This window comes from Bufo gargarizans, chromosome 6 (assembly GCF_014858855.1).
Source record: "Bufo gargarizans isolate SCDJY-AF-19 chromosome 6, ASM1485885v1, whole genome shotgun sequence".
In the NCBI taxonomy this organism is placed as follows: Eukaryota; Metazoa; Chordata; class Amphibia; order Anura; family Bufonidae; genus Bufo; species Bufo gargarizans.
The window spans coordinates 90,385,220-90,405,190 of record NC_058085.1 but is presented as its reverse complement, the minus strand read 5'-3'; the positions used below and the strand labels follow the sequence as shown (position 1 = coordinate 90,405,190).

The 19,971-nt window shown below is 43.9% G+C and overlaps 1 protein-coding gene across 2 annotated transcripts in view; it reads left to right on the top strand.

The window, feature by feature from the left end:
* The first annotated feature begins 542 nt into the window (after window positions 1–542).
* The window catches only part of LOC122942310 (agouti-signaling protein-like), a 285,062-nt gene continuing 265,633 nt past the window's right edge, over window positions 543–19,971 (top strand). For both annotated transcript variants that reach the window (XM_044299846.1, XM_044299852.1), the window contains exon 1: window positions 543–718. The gene's annotated coding sequence lies outside the window, so the exon portion shown is untranslated. The remainder of the gene's footprint in view (window positions 719–19,971) is intronic.

Below are 19,971 nucleotides of genomic sequence, written 5' to 3'. Positions count from 1 at the left end.
TTGCTCCGTTCCGTGGCCCCGCAAAAAAATATACCATGTCTTATTCTTATCCGTTTTGCGGACAAGAATAGGCATGTCTACGGACCGCAAAAAAATGAATGGTCGTGTGCATGAGGCCTCATACAGAGCCATTTAGGTTGCTGCCAGATGTTTCCTCCACCGCATGGCTGGTCTGTATGCAGTCTGTATGCAGTCATGGCTCCTGGCTATTGCTTGTCTGTGCAATGGCCGTGCATGGCCAGAACATCTGATAGCGCCCTTCCTTGGAGCTACTGTAATTTGTTACTAGGGTGGACTAATTGCAATTTTGTACATACTTATTCTATCAACTCTCAAAGGCTTATTTTACTTGAATCCTTTTATCCTGTTAAACCTAGTAGATTTTGTGTTATTAGAAATATATTGAATCACTTCTAAAAACAACTTGTAAACTGGTCTCAGAGGAGCATCTGACATTCCCCTCCAGCCTACAGGCAAGACGTAATGTAAATCCTCTCCTTGAGAAAAAAAAAGTGCATTTTGTTGTTAAGCAGAGAAGAGAGAGGACTGGGAGAATTCGACATTTTCCATCATTTTTACTGCCGTACCTACACTTCTTTCATTTTACTCCTATTTTTCAAAATTGCTTTCAGATTTTATTTTTTTCCCTCTTTCTCTTCGAGTTTCTCAAGTTTCAGAAAAGAGAAAGCAGATCTGGTTGTGTCCAGTATTGTATCAGGTAGGTGTCTTGACTCTTGCTCATTAGTCTTGAAGCCTCTATGGCAGAATTAAAATAACCTTTTTACAACCTTGTGTAATGCACTTAACCTTAAGAGGCAAATTTTTTTCCCGTCAATTGGGATGAAAGTGGTTATTGCTTAACTGCAAAACATCATACGACTTGCGTGAGAAAGACGAACAGAAACGCAAATTTGGTTCAGCTGAATGATATTAAAGGGTATTGTCATCAGCTACCATCTTAGGCATGGACTTTGCTTCAATTGTCAGTTTCAAAGGCAACCAAATGGCAGGAGTTTACTAAACAGCTACACATGGAAAGGTTTCATTTTCTAAAGGAATATTTCGGGATCGTTCAAACATTGCAAATAAATTGCTTGATAGAGGGTTATTAAAGTAAATTCTGATGATAAGAAGACACAGCAGCTAAACACTTAAACATATGGGACTAGAATTTAACATTATTATACATTTTTCCCATATTCAGTTGTTGAATAGCTACACATACATGAAACATATTTAGATTTTATATTAATCAAGTTAAAAAAGGTTACAAATTGTTTTAAAACAATTTAAAATACACAGTACATAAAGGGTGCCTTCACAGACGGCAGAATTTGTGTCTGAAAATTTTGCGACTGAAAATCTGTTCCATTCACCTTAATGGGGCTTGCAGAAATCCATGTGCATGCTGCCCCATTCCAATGAATAGAACGGATTTTTAGTCGTCAATCTTCTGCCACAAAATCTACCTCGTGTGAAGGCACCCAAATAGTTTACATTTTACTTTGCAGCTTTTGTGTTCTGGTTTTACATCTTTGTGTTTCTTTCTTTCTTTTTTTTTTTTTAGAAGCCAGCTATCATGTATAAAGAAATAGGTATATGTTTCAAATAAATTCAAAAGATTCAAGTATGTTAATGTAAACATATATGTTTATGTAAGCTTTTAGACAGTTATTAGCCTTGACTACAGTAAATGGCATTTTTTTTAAAGGACTATGAAATTTAAAAAATACAAATGTTTGACATCTGATTTCTAGTATTAACTTTTTCTAGCATTTTACGATGTGAATCATAATATTAACATAATAAAATAATTACATGCTTTAAATATAATAAAAAAAAAAAAACTTTAGTCTGGATAAAAAGAAAAACAATGCAAAAAATTATGTCAAGTGTGTTTATTGCTATTTTTTTTAAAGAAAAGAAGCCAGAGAATGTATAAGTAAGAAGAGTGAGAAAAAAAACATAAAAACTATTACAGTCTCAGCATCTGTAGGCACTAATGTTGGCAGCTTTAATAGGGTTTGAATCCCACCACATTCCTTTACCTATGTAAAGGTTGTAGATCCTCCAATATTTGTTGACATGTTATATAACCTGTGGATTAGGAATCCAAAGTAAATGAAACAAGAGATTTAGCAATTTTTGTTTCTTCTGTAATGCAAAGTGACTAAACAATCTGTACGGTTTGAGTGTGTATTTAGGGTTCAACAATTAGGAGCTGGTTTGTTGTAGCACGATCCCTCGTTGTTTTATGTTGTTTAAGAGTGAGAGAAAAAGAAAAGACGATGTTGTATCACAACCTGCTCACTGAATTTAAAGTTCTAGAAATAAAATGAAGTAAAATACTTAACATGGTGATTTGAAAGTATAAATAAATATAAAAATAAATTATATATCTAATATATATATATACATATATATATATATATATATATATAATATATATATCTAATATATATATGAGATATTTATATACACACATACACGTCACAGTAAGGGTGGGTTCACACTAGCATTAGGGATTCCGTTATGGCTTTCCGTTATAACATGGTTATAACGGAATATAACGGAATGACCAGACAGAATGCAAAACGGAAGGCATTCCGTTTGCTTTCCGTCCTAATAGAAGTATATGGGAAAGCATAACGGATCCGCCTGGGTCCCGTAATGCAAGACGGAAAACAAAGTCCTGTCGACAGAACTTTGTTTTCCGTCTTGCATAACGGGGCCCAGACGGATCTGTTTTGATTCCCATAGACTTTTAGGACAGAAAGCAAACGGAATGCCTTTTAAAGGCTTCCGTTTAGCTTTCCGTCATAATACAAGTCTATGGGCAGAAGAACGGATCTGTCCTTCTGTCTTATGGATTCCGTTTATTTTCCGTTATAACACAGCCATAACGGAATCCCTAACGCTAGTGTGAACCCACCCTAAGGCCTCTTTCACACTACCGTTTTTTGTTTTCGTTTTGCTCCGTGAGCATTCCGTTTCCGTATTTCAGTTTTTCTGTTCCGTTGAAAGATAGAACATGTCCTATATTTGGGCGCAAATCACGTTCCGTGGTTCCATTAAAGTCAATGGGTCCGCTAAAAAACCGGAATGCATACGGAAATGCATCCGTATGTCTTCCGTATCCGTTCCGTTTTTTGCGGAACCATCTATTGAAAATGTTATGCCCAGCCCAATTTGTTCTATGTAATTACTGTATACTGTATATGCCATACGGAAAAACGCAAAAAAAAGGAATGTACTCCGTATGCATTCCGTTTACGTATTTCCGTTTTTCCATTCCGTTGAAAGATAGAGCATGTCCTATTATTGCCCCCTAATCATGCTCCGTGGCTCCATTCAAGTCAATAGGGTCTGCAAATGCATCCGTATGTCTTCCGAATCTGTTTCGTTTTTGCGGAACCATCTATTGAAAATGTTATGCCCAGCCCAATTTTTTTCTATGTAATTACTGTATAATGTATATGTCATACGGAAAAAAGGAACAGAAACGGAAACACAACGGAAACAAAAAACGGAACAACGGATCCGTGAAAACGGTCCGCAAAACACTGAAAAAGCCATACGGTCGTGTGAAAGAGGACTTAGTTGAAGGTTCAGTATATTCCAGTTATTTTTTACACAAAACTGTTATTTTTGGAGGTTTGTATAGATTCATATTTTATTATGTTTTATAGTGCTTTTTCCCATTTGTGACCACCAATACACCTTATTATGGCAGTCATTAAGTGGCCTTAGGCTAGGCCATTGGCTATTTGCAGAGGCCCAGTGTCCCAGTGCAGTTCACTGTGACACTTGTTGCCATGCAGGCTGGCTGCATGTGCTCTTGTGTACTGGCTGCTGGCCGTTATCCGTGTATGCTAGTTGCTTGGGTGCTGCACGCTGGCTGCGGCCTTAGGCCTCTTGCACACAACCGTACAGTGTTTTGCTGTCCACAAATTGCGGTTCCACAAAATATGGATGCTGCCTGTGTGCCTTCCGCAATTTGCGGAACGGAACAGATGGCCCATTATAGAAATACCTATTCTTGTCCGCAAAACGGACAAGAATAGGACATGAGCTATAATTTTTGCGGGGGCCATGGAACCGAGCAACGGATGCAGACAGCACATGGAGTGCTGTCCGCATCTTTTGTGGCCCCATTGAATTGAATGGGTCAGCACCCGAGCCGCAAAAAATGTGGCTCGGATGCGGAACCAAACCACGGTCGTGTGCAAGTGTTTGAACCGTGTCTTGTAAATTTTTGTACTCCCTGTGTCTTGTATGTATCACAGTGCAGTTTATTGTTACACTGCAGGCTGGTTGCACTTGCATAAGGAATCATTCCATAGCATTTATGTTGAACGGGTTCATTCGGGCAGGTGACAGCCTGGGTAAAGAACAATCCGATTACACCTTGCTGCACTGACGGGGGATTCAAATTGCCATTACACAGCTCTGTAATTCCAGTAAACTGTTCTTATTAGGGTACAAGTGCTGTTTGACACAGGCATTAACAGAGTTTATTACAAGGAAATATTTATGTGTCGTATTTGCCCTTGTGTGGTGCAGTTATATGTTCTAAAGCATTTTTTGGCTTGTATTAGTGGGAAAAGTGCTTATTAGCGGTTGTGTAGTGAAGTGCTAAAACTACAGCCCTTTTTGTTGTGTATTAGTGGCGAAAGTAAAATATATTTGGCGCTCAGTTGTGCAGTTATATGTTCTAAAGCCTTTTGTGGTGTGTATTAGTCGAAAAAGGAAAAATATATTTGGTGCTTAGCGCTGTAGATAATGGTTGTAAAGCATTTTGTGGAGTGTATTAGCGGAAAAAGAAAATATTTATTTGCCGCTCAGCTGTGCAGTTATCTGTTGTAAATCTTTTGTGGCGTGTATTAGTCGAGAAAGAAAAATATGTTTGCCAGATAGCGGTGCAGTTATCTGTTCTAAAGCCTTTTGTGGCATGTATTAGTGGGGTAAAAAAGGCTCATTAGCCACTGTGTGGTGACTTTTTTAGGGTGTTTTAATTTCCTTTTTATTTATTTATTTGATCTAACAATATGTCAGACAGAGAAGAGCCAGGCCCTGCACAGTGGAGTGGCAGAGGCGTAAATGTTTCTGGCACAGGCAGAGGTCACAGCAGAGTAAGGGGCCGTGGAAGCAGGGGTCAGTTCAAGAGGCCTGAGCTCCCAGTGTCAGCTAGCGGTTGTATAGTGACCAGCAACCCAGCGGTTCTTGAGTGGTTGACTCGATCTTCAACTTCGTCGCAACTGACATCAGACACCCCCAGAAAAGAGTCAATGGGTTCATCAGACTCAACCCTTAGTTGGCAGGCCCTGTGCCCTTACCTGTCCTCAACCTGCCTCTGTCCTTTTCTGTTCCCAGAGCCAGAGAAGTATTGTATGCTGTGGGCTCAGCTCCACTATGCAATGAGGACGAGATACTATAAGATAGTCAGCAGCTACTCAGCCAAGATGTGGAGGAGACATCAGCCGCTTCCTCCACTTGGCGGGCAAGTAGTGATGAGGAGAGTGGCATGGGAGCTGACCCAGAGATGGTTGAGGAGAACATCAGTGACGTGCAGACAGTACTTGATGATGATGTAGTGGCTTCCCTGTACTTCTCAGGAGCTGCGGTTTATTTCTGAGACGTCCATATAGTGCGGGGGAATCCGAAGACCCTCTCCATCTCCGTGCACCACAGGATGTCCTCCTTCCCTTCCATGATGACTGGGAACTCGTGATGTTTTCCCTGACGAAGAGACCAGGGTATGGTAGTTATGGTTCTGGTTAACCACAGATAAGTCATTACAAGGACTGCCGCCAATTATCAGATCGAATTGTCCCCATTCTTCAGTCTGTTTCCTGGTTATACTCTGTATGTCACCCACATATACAATCTGCCCTGGATGGCGTACCCATCCTATCATGATGGCGTCCTCACACACCTCTGATGCCATATATTTTTCAATGTTGATTCTAAGCTTTTTGAGAACCATTACTCCTGTCTGTCTTTTTCAACACAACCTGCACACTCCTGAAATACTCTGTGCTGCTGGGGATTCTGCTCTTTCCACCTTTTAACTCTTAGTCCACAATCTTCAACAAGATCAGCATACTTCTCTCATGAAATACTCTGCACTGCTGAGGAATTCTGCTCCTTTCACTCTTAGGCCTCTTTCACACGGGCGTCATGGATTTGGGTCGGATAAGATGCGGGTGTGTCGCTGGAAAATGCTTGATTTTTCCGCACGAGTGCAAACCATTTTAATGCGTTTTGCACTCACGTGAGACAAATCGGCATGTTTGGTACCCAAACCCAAACCCGGACTTCTTCACATTGTGTAGATTTTGTGTAGATTTTATTATTTTCCCTTATAACATGGTTATAAGAGAACATAATAGCATTCTTAGTACAGAATGCTAAGTAAAATAGTGATGGAGGGGTTAAAAAAATAAATAAACATAATTTAACTCACCTTAATCCACTTGTTCGCGCAGCCCAGCTTCTCTTCTTTCTTCTTCTTTGAGGAAAAGGACCTGTGATGACGTCACTGCGCTCATCACATGGTCCGTCACATGATCCATCTCCATGGTGATGGATCGTGTGATGAGCGCAGTGTCGTCACCACAGGTCCTTTTCCTCAAAGAAGAAGAAAGAAGAGAAGCCAGGCTGTGCGAACAAGTGGATTAAGGTGAGTTAATTTATTATTATTATTTTTTTTAACCCCACCATCAATATTTTACTTAGCGTTCTGTATTAAAAAATTTCTTATTTTCCCTTATAACCATGTTATAAGGGAAAATAATAATGATCGGGTCCCCATCCCAATCGTCTCCTAGCAACCATGCGTGAAAATCGCACCGCATCCGCACTTGCTTGCGGATGCTTGGGATTTTCACGCAGCCCCATTCACTTCTATGGGGCCTGCGTTGCATGAAAAACGCACAAAATAGAGCATGCTCATGTGCACAGCCCCATAAAAATGAATGGGTCCGGATTCAGTGCTGGTGCAATGCGTTCACCTCACGCATTGCACCTGCGCGGAAATCTCACCCGTGTGAAAGAGGCCTCAGTGTGTTATATGCTACTCATCATTTTTTTGTTAGAAATTGAAACAATACAATTAAACAAAAACAAAACATTATTATATTCTTTTTCCCCTAATAAACCCTACTGCCCTATTCATACCCAACCAACCCTCTCCCTTGTGATAAGTCTCCCATCTCCTCAGTATTTCTCTGCTTATATAGAATGTTTTCATATCTCTTAATCTTATTAACCAGGTTAACCCATGAAGTATATATGAAACACCCCAGAGTTGTGTTACTACACGCCTCTACCCCGCTACTATCTCCTAAGAGCCTTTATCCTCATGATTTTACATTAAGCCATTCACAAATGTGCATAAACCATGTTAAATACAATTATTGTTTTAATTTCCCATGTTCACCAACAGGTGGCAGCAATGGATTGGTAAGGAGTTAGCTACAGTTTAGTATTTCTAAGCTGGAATGGTTCATTCCAGCTTAGCTCCCCCTCTGTGGAGGTGTGGACTGTTCACACATCCTGCAGCTTGGGAGAGAAGGGAAGTTAGATGCAGTGTAGCCCACCCCCTGCTAGGGGTAGGGTGTGTGTGTTAGGAGCTCCCCGATATAGGGAAGAAAGCCAGGATCTGGTCTCGGCTGAGACATTGATCACAACCCCAGCCTGAGCCCTGATAACAAGACAGCAGACAATCTCCAGAGCTCCACAACAAAAGCATTCCCTGTGAGCCTATCTGTGAGTAAAGTCCAGAGACCTAGGAGAAGCCATATTCCTCCTCAGCTAGTCAGTCCCTACAAAGCAGAAGATAAAGAGAAGTGCAGAAGCTAAATTCCTGCCTCAGTTTCAGAGCTAATAAGCAGACATAATTTCCTGCAATCTCCAGATTTATAGAGCAGAGGATTTATTCCTGCCAACCATTGCCAAAGCCTGCTGGGACCTAATGCCAAAGCTGTACATTGCTTGGATGAAAGTCATCTTCAGTAAAGACAAGTTTGAACTTCCCCAAAGGTCTGGATATCAATTTCTGCTGCAAAATCCCTCTATTACTCCTACTATCACTACACTCAATTTATTGCAAGTGAGCCAGGAGTCCAGTCATATTCAGGTAGAAGACACCATTGACGCCATTATCATCACCATACAGAGTAAATTATAGGCAATCACACCACTCTGGCATTCCTAACCTGGGACATGCGTTATAACACCTTGGGAGGGCCTTGTAATAGTACCCTGCTCGCGCTGCAATTGGTGTCACGAACAACTACAAAACATAGACTATCATCTACACCTGAACCAGACATTGCATAATTTAGCGTCAGCGTGTATACCCCGTATCCTGATCATTGCATATATCAAGGGGAGAAAAACAGAACTGGATCGCATATCCACAATGCTATGGTTAGACCTAATTAAACTCGCTTCTCAGCGCAATTGTAAAGTGTGCAGCCCCCTATACTTCATGCTGTACAAGAGGCTGATCAAAATGCATATGCCCACTCACCACTCCAAGCTTGCCTCTTTGAGTGGGACTTACTCTGACAAAAGGGCGCAGCACAATGCTGTGACAAAGCGGAACTGCCCTAGTAGGCGGCAGGACCCAGGAGTCAGACAGCAACCCTGCTGTCTGACAATGCCAAGCATGGCACTGGGTCCCAACAACCCACCAGCACAGCGCCACAAAAACAAAGGCCACCACGCAGTACTGCACCATATGAACAGTTGTCTAACACAACATGTCCATTGCTATCAGCAATTGCAGGTCAATTACCACTTATATGCAGACTTCTGTAAAATGCAAACCACCTGTGCAGAATGGGAGGAGCGCTGATACCAGTAATAAAGAAGAAAGATTCAACATGCATATATCAAGGGGAGAAAAACAGTACTGGATCGCCCATCCATAATACTATGCTTAGATCTAATTAAACTCGCTTCTCAGCGCAATATTAAAGTGTACAGCCCCCTATACTGCATGGTGTACAAGAGGCATTAGTGTACATTTTGATCAAAAGGCATAAGCCCACTCACCACGCCAAGGTTGCCTCTTTGAGTGGGACCTACTCTGACAAAAAGGCGCAGCACAATGCGGTGACCAAGCGGCACTGCCCTAGTAGGCGACAGGACCCAGGAGTCAAACAGCAACCCTGCTGTCTGACGATGCCAACCATGGCACTTGGTCCCACCAACCCACCAGCTCAGTGCCACAAAAACTCTGCCTTGTGATGAGTCTCCCTCCCCCATCAATAAGCAAAAAGAGGGGGATAATGAGTGAGTGTAGGCAGAAAAAACCTTAAAACTTTCAACATTCTCCCCAAATGTTAGTCCATTTTTCCTCAGTATTTCTCTGCTTATATAGAATGTTTTCATATCTCTTAATCTTATTAGCCAGGTTATCCCATGAAGTATTACTTGGAGTATTTTGAGAAAACCAAACCCTAGCAACATAGGCGTGCGCAGCCTATTGCATTAGGGTGTGCACCCTAAAGCACAAACACACACGCCCCGCGCACGTGTGTATATATATATGTGTATATACAGGTCCTTCTAAAAAAATTAGCATATTGTGATAAAGTTCATTATTTTCTGTAATGTACTGATAAACATTAGACTTTCATATATTTTAGATTCATTACACGCCAACTGAAGTAGTTCAAGCCTTTTATTGTTTTAATATTGATGATTTTGGCATACAGCTCATGAAAACCCAAAATTCCTATCTAAAAAAATTAGCATATCATGAAAAGGTTCTCTAAACGAGCTATTAACGTAATCATCTGAATCAACTAATTAACTCTAAACACCTGCAAAAGATTCCTGAGGCTTTTAAAAACTCCCAGCCTGGTTCATTACTCAAAACCGCAATCATGGGTAAGACTGCCGACCTGACTGCTGTCCAGAAGGTCATCATTGACACCCTCAAGCAAGAGGGTAAGACACAAAGAAATTTCTGAACGAATAGGCTGTTCCCAGAGTGCTGTATCAAGGCACCTCAGTGGGAAGTCTGTGGGAAGGAAAAAGTGTGGCAGAAAACGCTGCACAACGAGAAGAGGTGACCGGACCCTGAGGAAGATTGTGGAGAAGGACCGATTCCAGACCTTGGGGGACCTGCGGAAGCAGTGGACAGAGCCACTGTGTACAGGCGTGTGCAGGAAATGGGCTACAGGTGCCACATTCCCCAGGTCAAGCCACTTTTGAACCAGAAACAGCGGCAGAAGCGCCTGACCTGGGCTACAGAGAAGCAGCACTGGACTGTTGCTCAGTGGTCCAAAGTACTTTTTTCGGATGAAAGCAAATTTTGCATGTCATTCGGAAATCAAGGTGCCAGAGTCTGGAGGAAGACTGGGGAGAGGGAAATGCCAAAATGCCTGAAGTCCAGTGTCAAGTACCCACAGTCAGTGATGGTCTGGGGTGCCATGTCAGCTGCTGGTGTTGGTCCACTGTGTATTATCAAGGGTAGGGTCAATGCAGCTAGCTATCAGGAGATTTTGGAGCACTTCATGCTTCCATCCTGCTGAAAAGCTTTATGGAGATGAAGATTTCATTTTTCAGCACGACCTGGCACCTGCTCACAGTGCCAAAACCACTGGTAAATGGTTTACTGACCATGGTATTACTGTGCTCAATTGGCCTGCCAACTCTCCTGACCTGAAACCCATAGAGAATCTGTGGGATATTGGGAAGAGAAAGTTGAGAGACGCAAGACCCTAACACTCTGGATGAGCTTAAGGCCGCTATCGAAGCATCCTGGGCCTCCATAACACCTCAGCAGTGCCACAGGCTGATTGCCTCCATGCCACGCCGCATTGAAGCAGTCATTTCTGCGAAAGGATTCCCGACCAAGTATTGAGTGCATAACTGAACATAATTATTTGAAGGTTGACTTTTTTTGTATTAAAAACACTTTTCTTTTATTGGTCGGATGAAATATGCTAATTTTTTTAGATAGGAAATTTGGGTTTTCATGAGCTGTATGCCAAAATCATCAATATTAAAACAATAAAAGGCTTGAACTACTTCAGTTGTGTGTAATGAATCTAAAATATATGAAAGTCTAATGTTTATCAGTACATTACAGAAAATAATGAACTTTATCATAATATGCTAATTTTTTTAGAAGGACCTGTATATATATATATATATATATATATATATATATATATATATAGGAAACCGGACAGCACTCCAGATAAAAATAAGTAGTTTATTCACCCATGTGGTGTAGGCAACGTTTCAGCTCATACAAAGAGCCTTTTTCAAGCAGCCTTTGTATGATCTGAAACGTTGCCTAAACTTTTCTTTAGAGTTTAAAGCAGTTTCAGCACTATAATAACATCATAGAATGTGTCGGCAGATAAGAACCATTTGGCCCATCTAGTCTGCCCAATATATCTGAATCCTATGAATAGTCCCTGGCCCTATCTTATATGAAGGATAGCCTTATGCCTATCCCATGCATGCTTAAACTCCTTCACTGTATTTGCAGCTACCACTTCTGCAGGAAGGCTATTCCATGCATCCACTACTCTCTCAGTAAAGTAATACTTCCTTATATTACTTTTAAACCTTTGCCCCTCTAATTTAAAACTGTGTCCTCTTGTGGTAGTTTTTCTTCTTTTAAAAATGCTCTCCTCCTTTACCGAGTTGATTCCCTTTATGTATTTAAAAGTTTCTATCATATCCCCTCTGTCTCTTCTTTCTTCCAAGCTATACATATTAAGGTCTTTTAACCTTTCCTGGTAAGTTTTATCCTGCAATCCATGTACTAGTTTAGTAGCTCTTCTCTGAACTCTCTCTAGAGTATCTATATCCTTCTGGAGATATGGCCTCCAGTACTGCGCACAATACTCCAAGTGAGGTCTCACCAGTGTTCTGTACAGCGGCATAAGCACTTCACTCTTTCTACTGCTTATACCTCTCCCTATACATCCAAGCATTCTGCTGGCATTTCGTGCTGCTCAATTACATTGTCTTCCCACCTTTAAGTCTTTTGAAATAATTACTCCTAAATCCCTTTCCTCAGATACTGAGGTCAGGACTGTGTCAAATATTCTATATTCTGCCTTTGGGTTTTTACGCCCCAGGTGCATTATCTTGCACTTATCCACATTAAATTTCAGTTGCCAGAGTTCTGACCATTCTTCTAGTTTTCCTAAATCCTTTTCCATTTGGCGTTTCCCTCCCGAAACATCAACCCTGTTACATATCTTTGTGTCATCAGCAAAAAGACAAACCTTACCATCGAGGCCTTTTGCAATATCACTTATGAAGATATTAAACAAAATTGGTCCCAGTACAGATCCCTGAGGTACCCCACTGGTAACATGACCTTGTTTTGAATGTTCTCCATTGACTACAACCCTCTGTTACCTGTCACTCAGCCACTGCCTAATCCACTCAACAATATGGGAGTCCATGCTCAATGACTGCAGTTTATTGATAAGTCTTCTATGTGGGACAGTGTCAAAAGCGTTACTAAAATCTAGATATGCGATGTCTACTGCACCTCCACCGTCTATTATTTTAGTCACCCAGTTAAAAAAATCTATAAGATTTGTTTGACATGATCTCCCTGAAGTAAACCCGTGCTGTTTTTCATCTTGCAATCCATGGAATTTTAGATGTTCCACAATCCTATCCTTTAATAGGGTTTCCATTAATTTGCCTACTATTGATGTCAGACTCACTGGTCTATAGTTGCTCGATTCCTCCCTACTACCTTTCTTGTGAATGGGCACGACATTTGCCAATTTCCAATCTTCCGGGACGACTCCTGTTACTAATGATTGGTTAAATAAATCTGTTAACGGTTTTGCCAGCTCACCACTAAGCTCTTTTAATAATTTTGGGTGTATCTCATCAGGCCCCTGTGACTTATTTGTCTTCACTTTAGACAGCAAACTTAGAACATCTTCCTCTGTAAAGACACATGCATCAAACGATTTATTAGTCATCCTTTTTAGTGGAGGTCCTTCTCCTTCATTTACTTACAAAAGAAGCTATTCAGTCGTCTGCTGTGCTGTCCTCTGCTTGCTTCCGCGGATCTTCCCCTTCTTTCAGTCTCTCCATAGTGCGCAGGTGCCCTGTTATGGGGGATCTGTGGATGACACAGTGTTATGGGGGATCTGTGGATGACACAGTGTTATGGGGGATCTGTGGGTGACACAGTGTTATGGGGGATCTGTGGGTGACACAATGTTATGGGGGATCTGTGGGTGACACAGTGTTATGGGGGATCTGTGGGTGACACAGTGTTATGGGGGATCTGTGAGTGACAGTGTTATGGGGGATCTGTGGATGACACACTGTTATGGGGATCTGTGGATGACACACTGTTATGGGGGATCTGTGGATGACACAGTGTTATGGGGGATCTGTGGGTGACACAGTGTTATGGGGGATCTGTGGGTGACACAGTGTTATGGGGGATCTGTGGGTGACACAGTGTTATGGGGGATCTGTGGGTGACACAGTGTTATGGGGGATCTGTGGGTGACAGTGTTATGGGGGATCTGTGGGTGACACAGTGTTATGGGGGATCTGTGGGTGACACAGTGTTATGGGGGATCTGTGGGTGACACAGTGTTATGGGGGATCTGTGGGTGACACAGTGTTATGGGGGATCTGTGGGTGACACATTGTTATGGGGGATCTGTGGGTGACACATTTTTATGGGGGATCTGTGGATGACATATGACTGAGGAGGGCTATCAGGGGACATTATACAGGGGTAATTTAACTAAGTTGTATCAGGGTAAATTATACAGGGGGTAATATAACTACGAGGTATCAGGGTACACTATACAGGGGTAATATAACTGAGGAGGGCTATCAAGGACATTATACAGGGGTAATATAAGTTATATTACCTCTGTATAATGTCCCCTGATAGCCCTCCTTAGTTATATTACCCCTGTATAATAATGTACACTGATACCCCTTAGTTATATTACCCCTGTATAATAATGTACACTGATACCCCTTAGTTATATTACCCCGCCCTGTATAATTTAACCTGATACCCCTCAGTTATATTATATAACTGAGGGGTATCAGGGCACATTATACAGGGGGTAATATAACTAAGGGGTATCTATCAGGGTACATTATACAGGGGTAATATAAGTGAGCAGGGCTATCAGGGACATAATACATGGGTGAGGGGTAAGATAAGTTATATTACCCCTGTAAAATGTCTGATAGTAGCCTAGCCCTCCTCAGTTATATTGCCCCTCATGTACCCTGATACCCCTAGTTATATTACCCCCTGTATAATTTACCCTGATATCCCTCAGATATATTATATAACTGAGGGATATCAGGGTAATGCAGGCGACAACAGAGGATTCGTAGCACTGTGGGACAGGGGGGGGTACATAACATACTTCTTTTTTTATATGCCCTAACCTCACCAGCTAGCGGCCAGGCGCGCAGGGTACTCAGAATGGATGCGGCGTGACGTGACGTCAACTCAGCCTGCGCCGCGCCGCACAGCACAGCACGCACTCCCTCTCTGCCTCCGCCGGGTCCGGGACTCCGCCCCCCTATTTGAATACTAGCCACCGCCCTCCGGCAGCCCACGGCCAGGTATTGTAAATGAATTGACAGTGTGGCGGGCGGCAGCAGCCAGCAAAACAGACAAGGGGAATCAGCTGGGGGGCAGTGCGCACGGAGGTGACGAACCCATTAGGGTGTGCCCAGGACCACCTGGCACACCCCGTGCGCACGCCTATGCCTAGCAATCAAAAGTCTCGCCAAGAACATTATTTTAAGAACATTATTTTAATCAAAGAAATCCTTTTATATTTTGAACATTCTACCTTGGTGAGGTCACTCAGTACCCATCATTCCACCATAAACAGGATCTCAGGTTTCAATTCCCGGATAATAAGTATAAATTGCCCCCCAATATTATTTCAAATCTATACATGACCAAAACATATGCAAGTGATCCGCCCCAGATAAATCACACCGTGGACAATTAGAATCCATTAAACCACATTTATTAAGCCATAAAGGTGTGGTATAGATTCGGTGAAAAATATTAAATTGAACCAAAACATGATTAAAATTAAAACTAAACTTAAATTCGCCAATATATTATCCAATCTTCTAGGGAAATTCCCGGACAATCAATTTGCCAAGCCTTCTGTCCCAGAAATCGTACAATATTAAATCGTGTTTTAAGCAACACTTTATAAAGTTGAGAAATTTTAACCTTCTGCCCATATTCCCTATCAATGAATAGACGAAGAGGGGAGATCGAGAAAATGATTACACAGGGCATATGGGAGGAGGGGTCAAACATGGAGGCAGAGGAGGAAATGAAGCAACATATATTCGATACTTCAAACTTCAAACCTGTAATAGGGTCCCAGCCGACACAGAAGATTCAAAGAGGGGGGTTGCAGGAAGCAGCAGAGACTGAAACATTAGAAGGATGGCGACTTCCCCATCTGCTAGCAAGGCAGCAAGCAGACCCTCCCAGACAAGACGGACAAACGCAGGGGATCTGCCCAGAGTCCGGTCCAGCAGAACGCAAAAGGCCCAGAGGTGGGGGGCGTCCTGCAGCTAATTTCTTGCATAGTGGGGCGGGTTAAAACTGTCAGAGGGAGGAGCGACGTAGCAAACCTACGTCATCACCATCTTCACCATCTTCACCCCCTCTGACGAAGGAGCTTCATCATCAGGAGAAGAGGGTGGCAGCTTGCCCGTGAGGCAGCAGAGGAGCCTGCAAGTCGCTAGAGTGGCCTGGAGTCAGCAAGGTGGCAGCGGTGGGAGGTCAGTAGCCAAACATGCCTGGGGTAGACCACCCGCTTCGCAGGAGCCTACCTGCCCGGGAAGTAGTGGTGCATGGGTTCACAAAGGCAGCGGCAGTAGCAGTCAGTTAGTGTGTAGGTGTGGCATTTTTTTATTAAGCCTCCGGAGGAGGTGAACATGGCCATATGTAGAATCTGTGGGCAGAAGGTGAAGCGTGTCCAGGGTGGCAATGTCTACATATGCAGCATCACCATAAAGTGGCCTGGGAGAAATGTGTCTTCGATGTGGTGGTCCAGCCTGCATAACCCAGTGGCACCCAGCCAATTTCAGGCAGTCAATGCTCCACTACCTCAGCCGAAGGGAGCTGTCTGTCCTTCCCATCATCTACCGGTCCTGATGTTCCTGCTCCTCGTCCTCCTACTCCTCATCACTCATTCCATCAGCAATCGATCACTGAAGCGATTGCTGAGAGGCATTAGTATGTGTGCACTTATCCAAAGCTGAACATGCTCCTGGCCAAGTTACTGGCGCTGCAGTCCCTCCCTTTCCAAGTGGTGGACTCTGCACCTGTCAGTGCCTGCCCTGTGAGAGATCTGAGAAGATCGGATAGACTTTCAGCATGTGAGTCTATCCGACAAGTCTTTCTGTGGTTCCTTTCTGTTTGTTGTTGTGGGCTGGATCCCCCCTCTCCACTGGTTCTGCTCTATAGCTGTTTAAGAGGCTCTATTTAATTCTGCCTCTTACTGCTGACTTTGCGATTGATATTTTCCTTCTGGAGTTCAATACTGGTAGTTTGTGGATCCTCTACTTCCCGCTCGTCTCCAGCTAAGTCCTCCTGTTTTCTCCTTTGTGCGTGTTGCTGCTGTCTCAGGGAGACGCTGGTCCCTTCACGGTGAAAGGTACCGGCTGTCTCATTCCTCTCTCCCTAAGTTAGGGTTTGCTACAATGTCAGCAGGGCTTAGGTTCCAGTGTATGAGTTCGTTCACCATCAGGACTTGCTCATACTGTCATCAGTCAAGGAGAGGCTCAGGGATTGTTAAGAGGTTACCATTCCCTCCTTCCTAGCTTTGGAGCCTAGTCTGTTTACCTGTTGTTTGTTTACTTGGTGTTCCTCTTATCCCCACTTGCCGTGACATTATCAACCGCCCCTACCGTCATTATTTTCCTTGCTTTGTGCAGATATGGATACTGTTAAAGCACTGGTGGATCGCATGCAAGGATTATCTTTGGAGGTAGCTGACCTCTGTAATTCAGTTGCACAGTTTCAGAATTCTCAGATGTCTGCTTCCGTCAGTGGAAACTAGGTCATCCTTAAACCTAAAGTCACCCTCCCATATAAGTTTTCTGGGTGGTGTGATAATTTTGTTTGATTCAGAGAATCTTGTAAACTCTTTTCAATTGCGTCCGCTCTCCTCTGGGGACGAAAATCAAAGAGTGGGAATTATTATTTCTCTGCTCAAAGGTGATGCTCAGTCCTAGGCCTTTTCTCTACTGATCGGTTCCCAATCCCTCCGATCGGTGGATACATTTTTCCGAGCCCTGGGCCTTATTTATGATGACCAAGATCGAGTTTCTCTGGCTGAATCTAAGCTCCGTAGTTTGAGTCAGGGAGAACGTTCTGCAGAGTCATATTGTTCTGAATTTAGGAGATGGGCGACTGATTCGGAGTGAAATGACCCAGCACTCCATAGTCAATTCTGTCAAGGGCTGTCTGAGAGACTAAAAGACGTACGGACGTATGTCCCTGGCCAGGGGCGTACATAGAAATCACTGGGCCCCATAGCAAGCATCTGAATTGGGCCCCCTAACCCCACCCACTACCCACCCCTGGCCCATCCCACCTCCTGTCCTGGCCCCTCCCATGCCACACCCCCATTAAAGAATCCCTAATGCCCCCCAAAATGCCCGGGGGGGAGGAGTAGGAGAGCACACTGTCCACTATGAGCCCCCCAAACCCTTAATGCCCCTCAAAATGCTCAGGACAGTGTGCTTTCCTTCTACTCCTCTCCCCCCTGGGCATCTTGGAGTAATGGGGGCATTAGGGGTTGGGAGGCAGGAGGCTCATAGAGGACTCAGGGGGGTGAAGAGACTCAGAACAGTGTGCTTGTCTCCTACTCCTCCCCCCTGGGCATTTTGGGGTAATGGGGGCATAAGGGGGCTCATAGAGGATTCAGGGGGGAGGCTCATACAGGACAGAGTAGGAGGAAAGCAGACTGTCCTCTATGAGCCCCCCAAACCCTTAATGCCCCCCAAGGGACAGTGTGCTTTCCTTCTACTCCTCTCCCCTGGCATTTTGGGGGGCATTAGGGGTTGGGGGCTCATAGAGGACTCGGAGGGGGGGGGGGGGGGGAGGCTCATAGAGGACAGTGTGCTTTCCTCCTACTCCTCCACCTGGACATTTTGGAGTAATGGGGGCATTAGGAGGGCTCATAGAGGATTCGGGGGGGAGGCCCATACAGGACAGAGTAGAAGGAAAACAGACTGTCCTCTATGGGCCCCCCTCCCTATGAGTTATCTTGCTGCTGCCTGTTAACCTATCTATCCATCCCATTCCTGGCTGGGGACCCTTCCCAATATAACAAACCACCGGCAGTCCAGCACCAACCATGTCCGGTCAGGAGCGGGCAAGCAGTCCTTCAGTCTGGGGCTGGGATCGATGCAGGGTGCAGCCAGGCAGCTGCCTACTTCACTCGTCGCTCAGGTCAGACAGACTCAGAGAGAGAGAATGAATGTGTACAGTGTATGTCCGGCGCCTGTCCCTGCTGCTCGCAAACACTGGCCAATCAGCAGCTGCCTCTTTGTGCTGCTGACTTGCGCTGATTGGCCAGTGTGAAAATTAGAACACACCTGCAGGCTGGCCGGGCGGGAGAATCAAGTGAGGCAGCATGATGAGCAGGTTAATAGGGGAGGGGGAGGGGGGAGGAGGAGGGGGGGCATTGATCAAAGGCAAGTGCCGCGGGCCCTGCGCCTCCCACACTGTGTGTTTGATTGTACTAGTACTGCTTACTTAGCCTGCACTGCGGGCCCCATAGCAACGGCGTGGTCTGCCTATATTAGCGGTACGCCACTGTCCCTGGCCGTATGGATTGATAGACGCTTAAGAGAGAGGTGCAAGGTTCCCCTCACTCGGGATGCAATACCATATGGGGAAACAGCCTCTTCTGCCCCATGGGGTACAGAGACACTCAAGCTCATGTCTGGTGATGAGCCTATGCAATTGGGACAGGTCTCTTCATGCCTTGGTAATAGGAACGTCAGTGTTCAGAGAAGACTTTGTTTCTTCTTTGGTAAAGGTTAAGGACATTTTATTAACGTATGTCCTTATATTAAATCTCAGGGTAAAAAAGAAAAAAAAATGGTTGTAACTAATGGGTCTAGTTCTCTTACTCTTTGCAGTGTGGGTGGGGAGTCGGAGAAGGTATTTTTGTCTTTTACTGGTAGTACCCGATTTCTCCTGTCTGCAATGGTGGCACTAGACTCATAAAATATTGATGTTGAAGTATTTGTTGACAGCGGGGCAGGGGTTAACTTTGCGGACTATCAGTTTGTTTAGAGTCATGGTTTTAAAACAAGCGCACAGTAAATATCTGTGTTTGCTATTGATTCTGCCCCTCTCTCGCAAAAGTGTCTAACTCATATGGTGCATATTCATTTGAGGGTGGGTGATTCCCATGTTGAGTCCATTTCTTGTTTTGTACTAAAGGGTTTGCCTGCTGCTCTAGTGCTAGGTTTACCATGGTTGACCAGACATAATCCTACCATAGATTGGCAATCAAGACAGATCAGCAATTGGAGTGATTTCTGTATAGACAACTGTCTTGGCATGTCACTTTCTGTGGTATCCACTAAGGTGTTACTCCCGTTTCTTTCAGATTTTTCTGAGTGTGGAGATCAGGAGTTACCCCCTCACAAGAGTATGATTGTCTGGTCAACCTTGGCAAATGGACATATTAGACCATCTAAGCCACCAGTGGCTGCCGGCTTCTTTTTTGTTAAAAAGAAAGATGGGACCCTTAGACCGTGATGGGACCCTAAATCGTGTCACTGTCCATGATCCTTATCCCCTTCCCTTGATCCCGGATTTATTCGATCAGATTGTTGGAGCCAAGGTGTTTTTTCAAGCTGGATTTAAGAGGAGCTTATAATCTGATAAGAATCAGGGAAGGGGACAAATGGAAG